A 6,188-nucleotide genomic window follows, 5' to 3' on the forward strand; every position below is an offset into this window, starting at 1 on the left:
TTGTGTTGTGGTAGAGCTTGGTATAGGAGGGAGGCTGATAGGTTTATTAAATGTTGAATTGGTGACGGGTGAGGGTTGGTTAGAACAGGATGAAGAGTAAAGCGAGTGAGAAGGAGATTTGGGTGGCTGAGTAAAAAATGCATGACAGAAGAGTGTAGGGGTTTGGAATTACTAGAAAAGTAGGACACACAGCTTACTTAATCTGACAGAGGTCTTGGATGAATCTATATGTCCCATTGGGTTTTGGAAGTGGGAGAATAGGAGGAGTGTTGTGTGGAGAATGGATAGCTATGAGGATGTGGGCTGCAAGGATTGGGAAGCAATGGGTTGGAGGTCATGGAGAGTCTCAGGACTAAGGGGGTATTAAGGGACAGCGATTTGACACATAGGATCCTTTAATGAAATTTTATAGGAGTGTGGTGATGGGAGATGACAGGGATGTCAGTATCCAAATTATGGGATTATTTGGTGACATTTCATGGTGACTTACACAGGGATCAGGTGTCTGTGCTAATAGAAGTTTGGGGTGTGTCTTAGAAATTCAATTTGTGTAAGCTATCATGCCCTAAAAGAGGAATGGGACATTGAGGCATTACTGAAAATGAATCAGTTAAACCTCCATAGGAACAACTGTGTGGTGGCTTTTGCTTGTGAGCAGCAGGTATGCTTTTCATTCTGTTTACTGAGACTGAGGAAGAGAAGAACACACTGCTAATTTCTGTTAGAACTGAAAGACTCACCCCAGTATCCAGTAGGAAAGAGATGGTGTTTCTGGATATTATCCTGGGTTCTGAGCACATATTTGCTGTGGGGGGTGGAGAATCCCGCGCACCAGTCAGTTTTCTGAAGAGAGCTCTAATAAGGATGAAGGGTCTTTCACCAGTGGTTGGGGGCTAAACATTGGACTGAACCTGACTTGGGAGGGCTTCCCTGGCTGGGGCAGTCCATCTTACAGTGGCCCCATTGACCAGTCTTTTGGTATGGCTTGGTTGGTGGCCTCGGGCTAGGGCATGCTTTTGCCCAGTGTCCAGTCTGCCCACATTGAGAGCACGTTCCAGGGAGTATTGTGCTTTATCCTGCTCTGGGCTGAGTGAGTGTGAGGTGGCAGACACCAGGTCTAATATTGAATGTAGAGTTCTTTCTTTTGGGTTCCTCTGTTCCTCATCTCAGTTCTTAAAAACACATTTAAGAATACTTTTAGAAAATTTCACCATGGGGTAGAGTACCTTCCTCTAACTTTTGTAATTTCCTTCTAATATTGGGTGCAGACTGGTAAATAAACTGCATATAAAGGAAAGTTTGGCCTTCTCTTGATTCTGGGTTCATGTTGGTATACTTTATCATGACCTCTGAAAGGTGGGAAAGAAAAGGGCAGGTTTTTCATTGGGGGCCTTGGGTGACCTCAGATAATTTATCATAATTGACAGCCTTATGGGCATTTTCATCCATTACACTATAAAATAAGTAATCGTGTAATCTCTTTGTTGGGTGCCTTCACTTCCATGTTGATAATTCCAATTAGGCTCTCTGCAGAGAGAGCGCATCTGCCACTTCACCACAGGGTGAAGGGTGGGGGCCTGCTCATGGAAGGCATTAGCATTGACTTCTGCTGCTCTCCATATGAGTTCCTTTCCCTCTGCGGTCAAGGTGTAAATATCGTGCCAAGTTAAACTAAAAGACTGGGTTGTCCGAAGGAACTCCTTGTGGAGCTTGCCTGGGTTTTCAGAAAAGGATCCTAAGCATTCTTGGATCAGGGAAAGACTGGACATAGAAAAAGGAACATGCATTAGGGTGGGGCCATTGACCACAGACTCTTCCCTTAAGGGGAGGATAGTTGGTGCTGTACTGGTATTGGCGGCAAGGGAGGAGAACCTTAGGAAGGGACAGTGGGTGGAGGAAGAAGGGGAGGTGTAAAGGCTGGTTCAAAGAGTGGAGGATATTCATTTACAGGATCAAAGGGAGATTCAGAAGGAGTCAGGTGAATTTGGTGAGCCCAGCAAGGGGAGTGGAAGGACAAAAAAGGTTTGGAAGTGGAGAACCTGCCATTTTGCCATTTCTTTTTAGAAGTTGTCAATGTCTCTGAAAATTTGCAAGTCAAAAGTGCTGTTTTCTGGCCACTGACTAATTGCAACCAGGCTATAGTGCAAAAATCAATTAATTATTTTTCCAATTGATTTCTATTAGATATAATTTCTTTAGGTTATTCAGAAGATAGCCTAGAGGTGAGGGGGTGGTTTGCAAAGTCCCAGCTCCCGTTTTGGGTGGGTCAAGGAGTCCCTGCTGAAGGAGGTGTCTTCCTTCCCACAGGTGAGAAGGGAGAATGCTGGAGGTCCAACTGCAGGACCGGATGACCTGGGGAGGGTTATGGGCTTCCTTGTGCCCTCTGCCAGGGGAGTCCAAGTGATCATCCGAGGATCAGGGGATGAGGCAGAATCTCCTGGGATCCTTACGAGAGAGTGCCAGGGGCTGACTTATCTAGACCCAGGAATTTGTGACCGGTGTTGGGTGAGGAAAGATCTGGCAGAATGGCATCTGAGATCTGGAACCCTGTCAAAGAAAAGACAGACTACTGGAAGTGAGTGGTTGGGGAAAGGGACTGCACAAGAGTTTTGAGAACCACCAGGGGTCCGGGATCCCTCATAATCAGTTATAGAGGGAGAAAGAGAAAGAGAGAAGAGAGGAGAAAAGCAGACTACTCATATGAACAGTTGGAGAAAGAGATCCTAGGGTCAGGAGTTTTGAGAGTTCGTTGGGGTGTGCCCCAATCAGACCCTCACAATCCTCCTAGACTGAATCTACAATCTCTTGCAATCTGCTGGAGAGAAAGAGAGATGGAGAAAAATGAAAGAGAGCCTGGCTAAATAGCAAGGACAGGTTTGGGAGGGGGTGGAGTTTAGAATGGGCTAGTTGCTAGGGGGATGAGACTTTTGTGAGGCCTTGCCAGAGGGTGGAATTTAGATAGGGCTAACTGTGGGGAATGGGAAATGTAAAGGTAAGGAAAATACACATTTAAGAGTGTTATGGTGGTTGATAGAAAAGACTTAGAAAAAGAGGAACTCCGACCACTTTCCATTCCGTTGGAGCAATTTCTCTAGATCTCTGAGAATTCCATAATATAAGATTTTCAAAGCATAAAGAGATGTTTTGGTTTAATTTCAGATTGTAAATGATTTTTTTTTTTTTCAAATTGACCAAGAGACACTCTTAATGTGCTTTTTTTCTGTTTTGAGATATGGGTTCCCAAAATTAAAAGGAAAGGTAAGAAGCGGATGAGTGGGGCACACTATATTTCTCTACAGGGCATCCCAAGGAGAGCAATATCGAGGTCAGAGATAAGAGGGAGAGCCAAAAGAACAACCAAAGCGTTCCCTGTATTGTTCAAATGACAGGCCCCTGAGACATACATAAGATAGGCCTGCGGAGGCCTTATATCCGCGGTCCAGAGGAGGCATTCTATAGGTACCTTAGAGAAAACCTCCTGAGGCCAACTTTCCTTCCCTGTGGGAACAACTGGGGAGGAATCAGCCGGTGGTGGATGGTTGGAGCCTGTCTGGAACTTGGTCCTGTGTTTTGCTGGAGCCAAGAAGTTAGGAAGGAGAAAAGGGAGACAAATGCCCAGAAAGGCGACCAAAGTTGTGAAACGCTGCAAGTCCCTTTAGAGGCTACTGGAGAGTAACCCCGGCCAAGCCTCCTCAATTGGACTTGGTTTTGCTCACAACTCTGAGATGTCTCAGAATGAAAAGTTAGTCTCACGTCTAAGGATTCGCCTGCTTTAAATCCGTAAGGAGAGAAAGGGTGTGAGGGATGAGGCAAAGGCAACCCAGAACCAGCCGGGGAGCTAGGTTTGGGAGAAGGAAAAGGGAGACAACTACCCAGACAGGCTACAAAAGTTGTGAACACTGCAAGTCCCTTTAGAAACTACCAGAGAGTAACCCCGGCCAAGCCTCCTCAATTGAACTTGATTTGCTCACAACTCTGAGATGTCTTGGAATGAAAAGAGAAAAGGGGGTGGGGGAACAGGGTGAAACCACCGGGGAGCTTCTGTTTATTCTCCAGGGCCACAAGTTAGGTGACAAAATTTAAGGAAAAGAAAGAAAGAAAGAGTCTTAGCTTCAACAGCAGGCAGGTTTTTTGAGAGCAAACCTGGGAGGGGGTACTCTTAAGTCACCAATGGAGACCAAGAGCCCATCTGTTCCCTTACAGACTGGGGTATTTATAGGCCATGTGGTCTGGGTATAGTTCTGGTGAGTTTAGAATGGGAGGGGGTATGGAGATTTGAGCAGGGGAATGGAGATTTCCCTGAAACCAGGAATTTCAGGGAGGGAGGGTCTCCAGGTGTAACAAAGACCCAAGCTTCCCTAGATATCAGAAACTCAAGCCAGCCCATTCAGTGTCATTTGGGGTAGTTGCAATGCCATTCTTTTGTTCAGATGCAAAGTCCTTCTATGGGTTTGAACTGCCAACCTTGTGATTTAGCAGCTCGACATCTAACCTATAGCAGCATCACCAGGCTGTCTAAAGTGAAAAGGCAATGAAGCAATAGCCCTGGAACTAAACTGAGAAGACTAAGGATTATGGGAACAAGATATATATGTAAAAGAGCTGAGCTTGTTTATAATAATATTTAAAGAATATTGTTTAATAAATAATATTTAATCATTAATTTTATTTGTTAAATAATTTATATATTTACATTGAAAATAATTAATAAATAATATTTGAGCATGTGAAATTTTATCTATTGTGTGGGTTTTAACCATAGATATTTATTATGCCAGCAATTATAACAGAAACAAATAAATATTTATCAATTCATTTGAAATAAGTATCGTAAACCCATTCAAAAGGTTTTTTTTATGAAAATACCCATATTTTCAACATAAAAAATTTTTCAGTAGGGAAGACTGGCATTGTTCTACATTTTTACAAATTCCTTTCATATCTGCTTTAACGGAAGACATCTGAATTCTTCTGTCTGCTTCTGCATTTTTGTCTGTTGGAGTATCACACATCATGCAGCCTCTGGAAACAATCACTGTACACTCATTGAAGAATGAGAGTGGAATCATTTTGACCTCGTGAACCACTGGGAATCATGGTGCCCACTTTGAGAACCATGACTTAAAGAAATATATGTGGAAAAGTGGCAGGGGAAAAGAGGGAAAAAGAGGGGTGGGGCACTCAAGGACACACCCACCCATTATCATCTCACCTTTTGCCTTCCCTAAGCCTCTACCTAGAGTCCTGGTGTGGCTCTGTGGGTGAATACGCTGGACTGCAAAGTTGGTTTGAACCATAATGTCAGCAGTTCAAACTCACCAGCTGCTCCTTGGAAACCCTATTTAGGGTCGCTATGGGTTGGAACCGACTCAATGACACTTAACAACAACAAATCCCCTACCCAGAACTCCTGGTGTGGTGTTGTAGGATAAGCACTGGGCTTTGAACCTGGTGATTTGCACCTACCCGCTGCTGCTTGGAAATCCTGTATTCGTGAACACTTAACAACAAGAAGCCCTTACTCAAGGAGTCCTGGTGGTGCTGCAGGTTAAGCACTGGGCTGCTAACTGAAAGGTCAGCTGCTCTACAGGAGAAAGATAAGGCTGTGTGCTTCTGTAAAGACTGTCTAAAACTCCAAAGAGCTGTCCTTGTTGTTGTTGTTATGTGCCGTGGAGTGAGTTCCTGAATAGAGTTTCTGAGGCTGTAAATCTTTACGGGAACAGAAAGCCTCATCTTTTTCCCACGGAACAGCTGGTAGTTTCGAACCACTGACCTTGCGGTTCGCAGCCCGATTCGTAACCACTACGCTACCAGAGCAGTCCTACTCTGTCCTAAAGGGTAGTTATGGTTGCAATTAACTCGATGCCAGTGCTTTTTAAGCCTCACTCTGGACTACTAGGCACTTGGCTTCTTCTCCACGGACACCCTGACTATTCAAGTCTTCTTTCTTCTCAGCCCAGCTACTCTTGCTTTGAAATAAATTACACCTGGGCTAACTAGTTAACTGTCCTTTGCAATATGCTAACATTAAAAATAGAGGTTTTCATAAACTAGCACCTCAAAGGATGCCTCCAAGAGAGGGTTTTCCAGACAGCCTGAGATGGAGTGCCTTGCTCAGTAGCGCTCAGGAGAACAAACACACAGTGAGACAATAGTGCTGACTTCTAATCTGGACTGATCCCTCATGG

The sequence above is a fragment of the Chrysochloris asiatica genome, unplaced genomic scaffold, assembly GCF_000296735.1.
Source record: "Chrysochloris asiatica unplaced genomic scaffold, ChrAsi1.0 scaffold00571, whole genome shotgun sequence".
NCBI classification, from domain to species: Eukaryota; Metazoa; Chordata; class Mammalia; order Afrosoricida; family Chrysochloridae; genus Chrysochloris; species Chrysochloris asiatica.